Source organism: Oncorhynchus clarkii, chromosome 32 (genome assembly GCF_045791955.1).
Source record: "Oncorhynchus clarkii lewisi isolate Uvic-CL-2024 chromosome 32, UVic_Ocla_1.0, whole genome shotgun sequence".
NCBI classification, from domain to species: domain Eukaryota; kingdom Metazoa; phylum Chordata; class Actinopteri; order Salmoniformes; family Salmonidae; genus Oncorhynchus; species Oncorhynchus clarkii.
In genome coordinates, this window is record NC_092178.1 from 23534263 (window position 1) to 23549428 (window position 15166).

Below are 15166 nucleotides of genomic sequence, written 5' to 3' on the forward strand. Positions count from 1 at the left end.
AGCTCCTCTTTCGGACGGCGATACTCTCCCGGCTGTGCCCAGGGTCCCTTGCCGTCCAATATTTCCTCCCATGTCCAGGAGTCCATTACACGCTGCTTGGTCCTTTGGTGGTGGGTAGTTCTGTAACGACTCTCCTCTTCGTCTGATGCTGAGGAATAGGAATCATCGGACCAACACGCAGCGTGGTAAGTGTTCATTGTAAATTTAATTAAATAAACTGAACACTGAATGACAAAAAACAACAAAGAGAATGAACGACACGAAACAATCCTGTAAGGTGAAAAAACACAAAACCGGAAACAACTACACACAAACACAGGTGGGAACAGGCTACCTAAGTATGGTTCTCAATCAGAGACAACGATTGACAGCTGCCTCTGATTGGGAACCATACCAGGCCAAACACATAGAAATACAACACACAGAACAAAACATAGAATGCCCACCCCAACTCACGCCCTGACCAAACCAAAATAGAGACATAAAAAAGGAACTAAGGTCAGGACGTGACACTATTAAGCTCACAAGCAACAAATGAATCTATTATTATGGTGGGAGATTATAATACGGTGTTAAGTACCTCAATGGATCGTAAAAGAAATTACACTACAAACTATCCCCCTCATGCACTTAAGGAGATCACAAATATCATGGATACATTAGAACTAGTGGCTATATGGAGGCTGAAAACCCTGACCTGGTGAGATATACATGGAGGAGGTTTAATCAAGCTAGACATCTTGACTACTTCCTGGTCTTATTCTTGCTGGCATCAAACATTTTAAAAAAGTATTAATAAGAGACCGAATGCGATCGCACCACCATCTAATTGGCCTCCATATAACTCTTACAGAATGTCCACATGGATGGGGATATTGTTAATTTAATCAAAGCCAACTGGATGGCTAAGGGAAAATAATTCAAAATTGACTTTTTTCTGGACAACATACACTATAGGTCAAAAGTTTTAGAACAGCAATTCATTCACGGGTTTTTCTTTATTTTTACAATTTTCTACATTGTAAAAATAATAACGAAGACATAAAAACTATTAAATAACACATTTGGAATCATGTAGTAACCAAAAAAGTGTTAAACAAATTTAGGTAGGTGTTCTAAAACTTTTGACCGGTAGTGTAGGTAAAGCAGATCCCCTTATTGTAAGGGACGCAAATGTACTTTTAGAGACAATTCAATACAATACTCATCATTAATACAAAAGCAATATAGGTCAAAAGAGAATAGACTACTAAAGAAAATAGAGGAAATAACAGCGCAGGTAGTTGGTAATGGAAACTGTAGAGTAACAAAATAGGTAAGAGGAAAAACAAATAATTCAAGGAACTTGTTCAACAACGATCAAGTGTAATTTATTACAAAATATTTTAAGCATATATGTTTTCTTTTCAGTCTCCTCCATTTTCACTGAATGATGTTAACTGTAAGGATTTCTTTCCTAATAATAATAATGTAACATTTTCAAAATGTACAGAAAGACCTGCGTGAAGGCCAACTTATAGAAGAGGAACTTATTGAAGCAATAAAATCTTTCAAGTCTGGGAAACAGATTTCAAAAAGGTTTTACGGCAAAAGCACACCATGCGATTATCTGAGGACAGCGCCCCGCATACAAACACATGAAAATCATATTTCAACCAGGCCGGTGCGCCACAAAAGTCAGAAATAGCGATATAATTAATGCCTTACTTTTGAAGATCTTCTTCTGATGGCACTCCATAATGTCCCAGAAACATCACAAATGGTAATTTTGTTCGATAATGTCCTTCTTTATGTCCCAAAAAAGGTCCAAACATTTCAAACAACATTTCTAATCCAACCTCAGGTACCGTAAAACGTAAATAATCAATCAAATTTAAAACGGAATAAACTATTTCTAATACCAGATGAAAACAACGTGGAGCGCACTCTGTTCATGCGCACCAAAACAGTAAAGTCCACCTGAAGTGACACTTACAATGAATAGGACTACTTCTTCATTTCTCAAAAGAAAAACATCGAACAATTTCTAAAGACTGTTGACATCTAGTGGAAGCCATAGGAACTGCAACCAGGTTCCTAATAATAAGAGTATCTCATAGAAACCATTGGAAAATCCTATGACCTCAATTATTTTCCCTCTTGATGGTTTGTCCTCTGGGTTTCGCCTTCCAAAATCAGTTCTGTTATACTCACAGACATTATTTTAACAGTTTTAGAAACTTTAGAGCGTTTCCTATCCAAATCTACCAATTATTTGCATATCCTAGGGCCTGAGTAACAGGCAGTTTACTTGGGCACGCTTTTCATCCGGATGTCAAAATACTGCCCCCTACCCCAGAAAGATTAAACACCGTTTCCCATGCTTGTTCCATAAAAAAAAAACAGCTTACAGACGGTAGGCAATTAAGGTCACAGTTATGAAAACTTAGGACACAAAAAAGGCCTTTCTACTGACTCTGAAAAACACCAAAAGAAAGATGCCCAGGGTCCCTGCTCATCTGTGTGAACGTGCCTTAGGCATGCTGCAAGGAGACATGAGGACTGCAGATGTGGCCAGGGCAATGAATTGCAATGTACGTACTGTGAGATGCCTAAGACAGCGCTACAGGGAGACAGGACGGACAGCTGATCGTCCTCGCAGTGGCAGACCAAGTGTAACAACACCTGCACAGAATCGGTACATCCGAACATCACACCTGCGGGACAGGTACAGGATGGCAGTAACAACTGTCCGAGTTACACCAGGAACGCACAATCCCTCCATCAGTGCTCAGACTGTCCTCAACAGGCTGAGAGAGGCTGGACTGAGGGCTTGTAGGCCAGTTGTAAGGCAGGTCCTCAACAGACATCACGGGCAAACAATGTTGCCTATGGGCACAAACCCACCGTTGCTGGAGCAGACAGGACTGGCAAAAAGTGCTCTTCACTAGCGAGTTGCAGTTTTGTCTCACCAGGGGTGCTGGTCGGATTTGCATTTATCGTCGAAGGAATGAGCGTTACACCGAAGCCTGTACTCTGAAGCGGGAACGATTTGGAGGTGGAGGGTCCGTCATGGTCTGGGGCGGTGTGTCACAGCATCATCGGACTGAGCTTGTTGTCATTGCAGGCAATCTCAACACTGTGCGTTAAAGGGAAGACATCCTCCTCCCTCATGTGGTGCCCTTCCTGCAGGCTCATCCTGACATGACCCTCCAGTATGACAATGCCACCAGCCATACTGCTCGTTCTGTGCGTGATTCCCTGCAGGACAGGAATGTCAGTGTTCTGCCATGGCCAGCGAAGAGCCCGGATCTCAATCCCATTGAGCACATCTAGGACCTGTCAGATCGGAGGGTGAGAGCTAGGGCCAATCCCCCCAGAAATGTCCGGGAACTTGCAGATGCCTTGGTGGAAGTGTGGGGTAACATCTCACAGCAAGAACTGGCAAATCAGGTGCAGTCCATGAGGAGGAGATGCACTGCAGTACTTAATGCAGCTGGTGGCCACACCAGATACTGACTGTTACTTCTGATTTTGACCCCCCTTTGTTCAGGGACACATTATTCCATTTCTTTTAGTAACATGTCTGTGGAACTTGTTCAGTTTATGTCTCAGTTGTTGAATCTTGTTAAGTTCATACAAACATTTACAAGTTAAGTTTGCTGAAAATAAACGCAGTTGACAGTGAGAGGACGTTTCTTTTATTGTTGAGTTTATGTATACACTACCATTCAAAAGTTTGGGGTCAATTAGAAATGTCCTTGTTTTTGAGAGAAAATCATATTTTTTGTCCTTTAAAATAACATCAAATTGATCAGAAATACAGAGTAGACATTGTTCATGTTTTTTTATGGAATATCTACATAGGCGTACAGAGGCCAATTATCAGCAACCATCACTCCTGTGTTCCAATGGCAAATTGTGTTATCTAATTAAAGTTTATCATTTTAAAAGGCTAATTGGTCATTAGAAAATATTTCTGCAATTATGTTAGCACAGCTAAAAACTGTTGTTCTTATTAAAGAAGCAATAAAACTGGCCTTCTTTAGACTTGTTGAGTATCTGGATCATCAGCATTTGTGGGTTTGATTACAGGCCCAAAATGGCCAGAAACAAAGACCTTTCTTCTGAAACTCGTCAGTCTATTCTTGTTCTGAGAAATTAAGGCTATTCCATGTGAGAAATTGCCAAGAAACTGAAGATCTCGTACAACGCTGTGTACAGAACAGCGCAAACGGTCTCTAACCAGAATAGAAAGAGGAGTGGGAGGCCCCAGTGCACAACTGAGCAAGAGGTCAAGTACATTAGAGTGTATAGTTTGAGAAACAGACACCTCGCAAGTCCTCAACTGGCAGCTTCATTAAATAGTACCTGCAAAACACCAGTCTCAACGTCAACAGTGAAGAGACGACTCCGGGATGCTCTGTCCAGTGTCTGTGTTCTTTTGCCCATCTTAATCTTTTCTTTTTATTGGCCAGTCTGAGATATGGCTTTTTCTTTGCAACTCTGCAGCAATGGGACAAGACTGTAACTACCAATTAGGGAGAAAATAGGGTAAAAGTAAAATAAATAAAAAATAAATATTATAAACAAGAAAAATCACAACATTCACTTAAAATGAACCTTACAAATAGCAGTGTTGGGCAATTTGGAAAGCTATAGTCAATCAATCAACAATATAATAATACTCGTTTGAAAGGTTTTCATCTTTTGCTCATAATCTGTGGATACTATGAGATTTGAAAGGTAAAAAATGAATGTAAAAAATCACAGCACAGTTGAAAAGTACAGTGCCTTGCGAAAGTATTCGGCCCCCTTGAACTTTGCGACCTTTTGCCACATTTCAGGCTTCAAAAGAAGATATAAAGATATAAAACTGTATTTTTTTGTGAAGAATCAACAACAAGTGGGACACAATCATGAAGTGGAACGGCATTTATTAGATATTTCAAACTTTTTTAACAAATCAAAAACTGAAAAATTGGGCGTGCAAAATTATTCAGCCCCCTTAAGTTAATACTTTGTAGCGCCACCTTTTGCTGCGATTACAGCTGTAAGTCGCTTGGGGTATGTCTCTATCAGTTTTGCACATCGAGAGACTGAAATTTTTTCCCATTCCTCCTTGCAAAACAGCTCGAGCTCAGTGAGGTTGGATGGAGAGCATTTGTGAACAGCGGTTTTCAGTTCTTTCCACAGATTCTCGATTGGATTCAGGTCTGGACTTTGACTTGGCCATTCTAACACCTGGATATGTTTATTTTTGAACCATTCCATTGTAGATGTTGCTTTATGTTTTGGATAATTGTCTTGTTGGAAGACAAATCTCCGTCCCAGTCTCAGGTCTTTTGCAGACTCCATCAGGCTTTCTTCCAGAATGGTCCTGTATTTGGCTCCATCCATCTTCCCATCAATTTTAACCATCTTCCCTGTCCCTGCAGAAGAAAAGCAGGCCCAAACCATGATGCTGCCACCACCATGTTTGACAGTGGGGATGGTGTGTTCAGGGTAATGAGCTGTGTTGCTTTTACGCCAAACATAACGTTTTGCATTGTTGCCAAAAAGTTCAATTTTGGTTTCATCTGACCAGAGCACCTTCTTCCACATGTTTGGTGTGTCTCCCAGGTGGCTTGTGGCAAACTTTAAACAACACTTTTTATGGATATCTTTAAGAAATGGCTTTCTTCTTGCCACTCTTCCATAAAGGCCAGATTTGTGCAATATACGACTGATTGTTGTCCTATGGACAGAGTCTCCCACCTCAGCTGTAGATCTCTGCAGTTCATCCAGAGTGATCATGGGCCTCTTGGCTGCATCTCTGATCAGTTTTCTCCTTGTATGAGCTGAAAGTTTAGAGGGACGGCCAGGTCTTGGTAGATTTGCAGTGGTCTGATACTCCTTCCATTTCAATATTATCGCTTGCACAGTGCTCCTTGGGATGTTTAAAGCTTGGGAAATCTTTTTGTATCCAAATCCGGCTTTAAACTTCTTCACAACAGTATCTCGGACCTGCCTGGTGTGTTCCTTGTTCTTCATGATGCTCTCTGCGCTTTTGACGGACCTCTGAGACTATCACAGTGCAGGTGCATTTATACAGAGACTTGATTACACACAGGTGGATTGTATTTATCATCATTAGTCATTTAGGTCAACATTGGATCATTCAGAGATCCTCACTGAACTTCTGGAGAGAGTTTGCTGCAATGAAAGTAAAGGGGCTGAATAATTTTGCACGCCCAATTTTTCAGTTTTTGATTTGTTAAAAAAGTTTGAAATATCCAATAAATGTCGTTCCACTTCATGATTGTGTCCCACTTGTTGTTGATTCTTCACAAAAAAATACAGTTTTATATCTTTATGTTTGAAGCCTGAAATGTGACAAAAGGTCGCAAAGTTCAAGGGGGCCGAATACTTTCGCAAGGCACTGTATATGGCACATGGAAACCAAATGAGGGGGGTCTATGGGAGATAGGTGGGATGGGCTGAGGGGTGAGATTAAAGAGCTTATGTTCTGTCATTTATTATTGTTATGTGATTGCTGTATATAAAAGTACAATGTATGTCAAATGTATTTGTAAAATGTATGTATATGTAGCAGAAAAGCTGTAAAAACAAAAAAAGATGTGTCCTTCCGAAGAGGGGGGGTGGTGGAAGGGTTAATAAAACATTAAAAATGATAATAATAAAAAAAAATACAAAAAACACCTACACACTTAATTTCCAGATAATAACAACACCAGTTCTAGAACACTTATTAAAGTCTGATATTCCAGGAAGGAAAAATAGATCCAGCCTGCTGTTACTTTATGGATGCGTCCCAAACGGCACCCTATTCTGTTTAGTGCACTACTTTTGACCAGCGCCTTTAGGGCTCTTTTCAAAAGTAGTGCACTATATAGGGAATAGGGAGCCATTTAGGCCACTGTTCGTACAGTTTAATGTCCAAAAGGAAAATAACAATTACATCAGCTATTAGGCAGCTCACGGGCTCTCCTCTCTAATCAGCTAATTTATGACCCATACTGTGTGTGTGTGTGTGTGTGTGTGTGTGTGTGTGTGTGTATGTGTGTGTGTGTGTGTACATGTGTGGCATTATTCCTCTTAAACATTCACTTCACTATTTTAAAACAGTAATAACTGTTCAGCCGTCTATTAAGTGTTGGGAATCCTTCAGGCTGGTAGCATAATGGCATAACACAGACTTGTCATTCAATTACACACAAAGAGAGACAGGGCGGGGGCAGCCTGCCTGCCTGGCAGGGAGGATAACTACATCATTGTTAACCATCTTGATTTTATCCGAATTATTGAAAATGACAAGTGAACTTAACATGAACCAGAGAATCGGGGTGGAATACTAGTATTGGCATTTCTAAATCTAGGCAGGCTGGTGCCAGAAAATCAATACATTTCAGGCAGTCGTGCACTTGCATGCACACAAGCTGTACAAACACATACACACAAATGCATGTATGGAATTTAAGGTAACGGCATCGACAATCGACGGAACGCAAAAAGAATACTTACCACATCAGGAAGGAGGGAGGGGACGAAAAAAAGGAGGGTGGAAAAAAAAGTGAGAGCGAAAAACTCAGGCTCCCTCTTCTCCTCCTTTCAGTACAAACTTAGCCTACTTTTCATCAGTTGCTATTACCAGTCCCATTCACATTACTGGCCTGCGTCCATGCAGGATAACCACGGTGCTGACTGTGGCTGATTTACCAATAACTCCTGCTAACTAGTATAACCTCTCAGGAGGTCACCCATCGGACAGGGACGCAGGAGGCAGGTGGAGGCAGGAGGCCCTTCCTTCCTGTGGGCAAAGCCACCGCCCAGTGCCCAGGACGAGAGGAGGGCTATCCCCTCTCTACTGTTCCTCCCTCTCTCTGCTTTTACATTCTGTGGGTCAACCACGATTCTGTCCAGAGAGAAGAAGACAGGAGGAAAGGCCAACATTAAGAAAGGAGCCTCTACGTGTTTCGTATACATACACAGCATTAAGGACGCCTGATCACCAGGTGAAAGATATGATCCCTTACTGATGTCACTTATTAAATCCACTTCAATCAGTGTAGATGAAGGGGAGGAGACAGGATAAAGAAGACAAATTATTTAAGTGCCTATGGATAGGGTATGGTAGTAGTCGTCAGGCACACCGGTTTGTGTCGAGAACTGCAACGCTGCTGGGTTTTTCACGCTCAACAGTTTCCCGTGTGTATCAAGAATGGTCCACCACCCAAAGGACATCCAGCCAACTTGACATAACTGTGGGAAACATCGGAGCCAAAATGGGCCAGCATTCCTGTAGGAACGCATTCGACACTATGCCATGGCGAATTGAGGCTGTTCTGAGGGCAAAAGGGAGGGCAGTGCAACTGAATATTAGGAAGGTGTTCCTTTATTAAATTTTAAATTTGTAAAAATATTTAGAGGGTGGATCAGCTTTAATATTGGGGATAGATTGAACAGTCGTGGCCAAAAGTTTTGAGAATGACACAAATATTAATTTTCACAAAGATTGCTGCTTCAGTGTCTTTAGATATTTTTGTCAGATGTTACTATGGAATAATTACAAACATTTCATACGTGTCAAAGGCTTTTATTGACAATTACATGAAGTTGATGAAAAGAGTCAATATTTTCAGTGTTGACCCTTCTTTTTCAAGACCTCTGCAATCCGCCCTGGCATCAATTAAATTCTGGGCCACATCCTGACTGATGGCAGCCCATTCTTGCATAACCAATGCTTGGAGTTTGTCAGAATGTGTGGGTTTTGTTTGTCTACCTACCTCTTGAGGATTGACCACAAGTTTTCAATGGAATTAATGTCTGGGAAGTTTCCTGGCCATGGACCCAAAATATCGATGTTTTGCTCCCCGAGCCACTTAGTTATCACTTTTGCCTTATGGCAAGGTGCTCCATCATGCTGGAAAAGGCATTGTTCGTCACAAAACTGTTCCTGGATGGTTGGGAGAAGTTGATCTCTGAGAATGTGTTGGTATCAATTCTATATTCATGGCTGTGTTCTTAGGCAAAATTGTGAGTGAGCTCGCTCCCTTGGCTGAGAAGCAACCCCACACATGAATGGTCTCAGGATGCTTTACTGTTGGCATGACACAGGACTGATGGTAGCGCTCACCTTGTCTTCTCCGGACAAGCTTTTATCTGGATGCCCCAAACAATCGGAAAGGGGATTCATCAGAGAAAATGACTTTACCCCAGTCCTCAGCAGTCCAATCCCTGTACCTTTTGCAGAATATCAGTCTGTCCCTGATGTTTTTCCTGGAGAGAAGTGGCTTCTTCGCTGCCCTTCTTGATACCAGGCCATCCTCCAAAGGTCTTTACCTCACTGTGCGTGCAGATGCACACACCTGCCTGCTGCCATTCCTGAGCAAGCTCTGTACTGGTGGTGCCCCGATTCCACAGCTGAATCAACTTTAGGAGACGGTCCTGACACTTGCTGGACTTTCTTGGGTGCCCTGAAGCCTTCTTCACAACAATTGAACCGCTCTCCTTGAGATTCTTGATGATCCGATAAATGGTTGATTTAGGTGCAATCTTACTGGCAGCAATATCCTTACCTGTGAAGCCCTTTTTGTGCAAAGCAATGATGACGGCACATGTTTCCTTGTAGGCAGCCATGGTTGACAGAGGAAGAACAATGATTCCAAGCACCATCCTCCTTTTGAAGCTTGCAGTCTGTTATTCGAACTCAATCAGCATGACAGAGTGATCTCCAGGCTTGTCCTCATCAACACTCACACCTGTGTTAACGAGAGAATCACTGACATGATTTTGGTCTACAAAAGCTGGTCCTTTTGTGGCAGGGCTGAAATGCAGTGGAAATGTTTTATTGGGATTCAGTTCATTTGCATGGCAAAGAGGGAATTTGCAATTAATTGCAATTCATCTGATCACTCTTCATAACATTCTGGAGTATATGCAAAATGCCATCATACAAACTGAGGAGCAGAGTCCGTGAAAATTAATATTTGTGTCATTCTCAAAACTTTTGGCCACAACTGTAGCTTCCATCAATGTAATTGTCCACATCATTTCCAATCCACCACATATTTTTGGGGTAAATATATATATATACCCACATAAATATAACCATGCATACATATACACATATATGCATACAAAAACACACACATATACACAGTGGAAGTCAGAAGTTTACATACAGTTGGAGAACAAGTATTTGATACACTGCCGATTTTGCAGGTTTTCCTACTTACAAAGCATGTAGAGGTCTGTAATTTTTATCATAGGTACACTTCAACTGTGAGAGACAGAATCTAAAACAAAAATCCAGAAAATCACATTGTATGATTTTTAAGTAATTAATTTGCATTTTATTGCATGACATAAGTATTTGATACATCAGAAAAGCAGAACTTAATATTTGGTAAAGAAACCTTTGTTAGCAATTACAGAGATCATACGTTTCCTGTAGTTCTTGACCAGGTTTGCACACACTGCAGCAGGGATTTTGGCCCACTCCTCCATACAGACCTTCTCCAGATCCGTCAATGGGCAATACGGACTTTCAGCTCCCTCCAAAGATTTATATTGGGATCAGGTCTGGAAGACCCAGCCACGACCCATCTTCAATGCTCTTACTGAGGGAAGGAGGTTGTTGGCCAAGATCTCGCGATACATGGCCCCATCCATCCTCCCCTCAATACAGTGCAGTCGTCCTGTCCCCTTTGCAGAAAAGCATCCCCAAAGAATGATGTTTCCATCTCCATGCTTCACGGTTGGGATGGTGTTCTTGGGGTTGTACTCATCCTTCTTCTTCCCCCAAACATGGCAAGTGGAGTTTAGACAAAAAAGCTCTATTTTTGTCTCATCAGACCACATGACCTTCTCCCATTCCTCCTCTGGATCATCCATATGGTCATTGGCAAACTTCAGACGGGCCTGGACATGCGGTGGCTTGAGCAGGGGGACCTTGCGTGCGCTGCAGGATTTTAATCCATGACTGCGTAGTGTGTTACTAATGGTTTTCTTTGAGACTGTGGTCCCAGCTCTCTTCAGGTCATTGACCAGGTCCTGCTGTGTAGTTCTGGGCTGATCCCTCACCTTCCTCATGATCATTGATGCCCCACGAGGTGAGATCTTGCATGGAGCCCCAGACCGAGGGTGATTGACCGTCATCTTGAACTTCTTCCACTTTCTAATATTGCGCCAACAGTTGTTGCCTTCTCACCAAGCTGCTTGCCTATTGTCCAGTAGCCCATCCCGGCCTTGTGCAGGTTTACAAATGTATCCCTGATGTCCTTACACAGCTCCCTGGTCTTAGCCATTGTGGAGAGGTTGGAGTCTGTGTGATTGAGTGTGTGGACAGGTGTCTTTTATACAGGTAACGAGTTCAAACAGGTGCAGTTAATACAGGTAATGAGTGGAGAACAGGAGGGCTTCTTAAAGAAAAACTAACAGGTCTGTGAGAGCCGGATTTCTTACTGGTTGGTAGGTGATCAAATACTTATGTCATGCAATAAAATGCAAATTAATTACTTAAAAATCATACCATGTGATTTTCTGGATTTTTGTTTTAGATTCCATCTCTCACAGTTGAAGTGTACCTATGATAAAAATTACAGACCTCTACATGCTTTTTAAGTAGGAAAACCTGCAAAATCGGCAGTGTATCAAATACTTGTTCCCCCCACTGTACATCTTAGCCAAATACATTTAAAATCAGTTCTTCACAATTCCTGACATTTAATCCTAGTAAAAATTCCCTGTTTAAGGTCAGTTAGGATCACCACTTTATTTTAAGAATGTGAAATGTCAGAGAGAATGATTTATTTCAGCTTGTGTTTCTTTCATCACATTCCCAGTGGGTCAGAAGTTTACATGTGATGAAAGAAATACAAGCTGAAATAAATCACTCTCTCTGCTATTTTTCTGACATATCACATTCTTATAATAAAGTGGTGATCCTAACTGACCTAAGACAGGGAATTTGTTGATATAAAGTTGATATATATAAATATATATATATATATGTATATGTCACGCTCGTCGTAATGATTGGACCAAGGCACAGCGTGCGTGGGGTTCCACATATTTTTTATAAATCGAAAGTCAAACAAAAAAACAATAACCAAAAGTGAGCGCTTGTAATCTGAATAAAGCGAAAAAGGCCATTCTTGAACATGGGGTGAGACATTTTTACTAATTTGCTAGAGAACCAGTTCGGATTTAGGTATAACTTTTGTATGACTGATGCCTTTAGTGAGAGGCCTAATGCTTTAATATTGAATCATTCCTGCCCTCCGAATTAATATTCAGTAGATAAATAGGCCCTTTCAATTTTGTCTGGCTTGCCATCCCAATTCAAATGTAATAATTTTTGCTTGTATAATATATATATATTTTTTAAACAGGTCGCTAGGTGTAGGCAAAACCATAATCAAATCGGTAATCAGGGGGATTTTTCCACAAATAGACAGGTATGTTCCTTTCCATGGTAGAAAGATCTTATATATTTCCTATAAAAAAAAATATTTTCTATAAAAATGTATGAGTGAGATCATTTCTTTCTTTCTGGACATGTATACTGAGTATGTCCACATCGCCGTCAGACAATTTTATTGGTAAACTAAACAGTAATGTAAAAGTTGTATTTTTTAGTGATCCAATACGTAATATAGTAAGTATACTTATCATCATTTGGTTTTAGTCCAGAGGTTAGAAAAAGTATCTAGATCCTCTGTGAGGCTGTAGAGGGATTATAACTGTGGATTTAAAAGAACACATGAATCAATGTAAAATGACACCTTTGATTTTAAGCCCTGGATTTCTAATCCCTTAATATTATTGTTGGATCTGATTATATATGCTGATAGCGGACAACCTTGTTTTACTCCTCTTGACAGTTTAAGACACTGCGATGTAGTCATTATTTCCTATTTTAGGGTTACTATACATAGCTTTAACCCATTTTATAAGAGATTCTCCAAAATTGAAATATTCCATATACAGTGGCAATAAAAAGTATGTGAACCCTTTGGCAATACCTGGATTTCTGCATAAATTGGTCATAAAATTTGATCTGATCTTCATCTAGGTCGGAACAATAGACAAACACAGTCTGCTTAAACAAATATTGAAAACACTGTGTAAACATTCACAGTGCATGGTGAGAAAAGTATGTGATCCCTTGGATTTAATAACTGGTTGACCCTCCTTTGGCAGCAATAACCTCAACCAAACATTTTCTGTAGTAGCGGATCAGACATGCACAACAGTCAGGAGGAATTTTGGACCATTCCTCTTTATAAAACTGTTTCAGTTCAGCAATATTCTTGGGATGTCCGGTGTGAACTGCTCTCTTGAGGTCAGGTATTTTCTTCTGTTGAAGCCATTCTGTTGTTAATTTACTTCTGTGCTTTGGGTTGTTGTCCTGTTGCATCACCCAACTTCTGTTGAGCTTCAATTGGCGGACAGATAGCCTAACATTCTCCTGCAAAATGTCTTGATAAACTTGCAAATAATTTTTTCCATCAATGATAGCAAGCTGTCCAGGTCCTGAGGCAGCAAAGCAACCGCAAACCATGATGCTCCCTCCACCATACTTTACAGTTGGGATGAGGTTTTGATGTTGGTGTGCTGTGCCTTTTTTATAAATACATAGTGTTGTGTGTTCCTTCCAAGCAACTCAACTGTAGTTTCATCTGTCCACATAATATTTAGCCAGTAGGCTTTGGAACATCTAGGTGAACTTTTGAAATCTTCAAATGTGCAGCAATGGGGTTTTTTGGACAGCAGTGGCTTCTTCCGTTGTGTCCTTCCATGAACACCATTCTTGTTTAGTGTTTTAGGTATCATAGACTTGTCAACAGAGATGTTAGCATGTTCCAGAGATTTATGTAAGTCTTCAGCTGACACTAGGATTCTTCTTAACCTCATTGAGCATTCTGTGCTGTGCTCTCGCAGTCATCTTTGCAGAGAGTAGCAACAGTGCCGAACTTTCTCCATGTATAGACAATTTGTCTTACTGATGAACATCAAGGCGTTTAGAGATCATTTTGTAAACATTTCAAGCTTTATGCAAGCCAACAATTCTTAATCTGAGGTCTTTTGAGATCTCTTTTGTTCGAGGCACGGTTCACATCAGGCAATGCTTCTTGTGAATAGCAAACTCAAATTTTGTGAGTGCTTTTTATAGGGCAAGACAGCTCTTACCAACATTGGACTCCAGGTTAGCTGACTCCAGACTCCAATTAGCTTTTGGAGAAGTCATTAGCCTAGGGGTTCACATACTTTTTTCAACCTACACTGTGAATGTTTAAATTATGTATTCAATATAGACAAGACCAATCTATGCAGAAATACAGGTAATTCCAAAGGGTTCACATACTTTTTCTTTGCACCATCAAGAGCATCCTGACTGGTTCCATCACCGCCTGGTATGGCAACTGCTCAGCCTCCGACCGCAAGGCACTACAGAAGGTAATTTGTATGGCCCAGTAAATCACTGGGGCCAAGCTTCCTGCCATCCAGGACCTCCATACCAGGCGGTGTCAGAGGAAGGCCCTAAAAATTGCCAGAGATTCCAGCCACCCTAGTCATAGACTTATCTCTGCTAACACACGGCAAGCGGTACCGGAGCGCCAAGTCTAGGTCCAAAAGGTTTCTTAACAGCTTCTACCCCCAAGCCATAAGACTCCTGAACAGCTAACCAAATGCCTACCTGTACTATTTGCATTTTTTTTTAAATGTATTTATTGTTTACCTCAGTTTATTTAGCAAATACTTTAAGACTTATTTTTTCTTAAAACTGCATTGTTGTTTAAGGGGTTGTAAGTAAGCATTTCACTGTTCTGTTGTATTTGTTATTTGTCGCATGTGACAAATTGATTTGATCTGTTCTCCTTTTCACCTTATTGCCAACGGTCTCCACTCCAGTCCCACAGGCTTGTTGAGCAAAGAGCATGCTGCATGCACAGCTACACAGGCATCTAATTGATGATCTGAGGAGAAGAGGAGAGAATCTCCCTCCTCAATCTCACTCTCCTTCTCAATCTCAATCTCATTCCTTCTCAATCTCGCACCTTCTCTTTCGCTCTCACCCCTTCCCCTTCAAGTCTCTCTCACTTTGTATTCCCCAACCCCTCCCCCCACTTTGCTAATCTTTTTTTCATTTCTCTCTCTCCCTCTCTTCCATCCCCCACCT

The 15166-nt window shown here is 41.0% G+C and overlaps 1 protein-coding gene across 1 annotated transcript in view; it reads right to left on the reverse strand.

Moving 5' to 3' along the window:
• LOC139391919 (retinoic acid receptor beta-like) overlaps positions 1-15166 on the reverse strand; it is a 120389-nt gene that overhangs the window by 81077 nt on the left and 24146 nt on the right. The window lies entirely within an intron of this gene.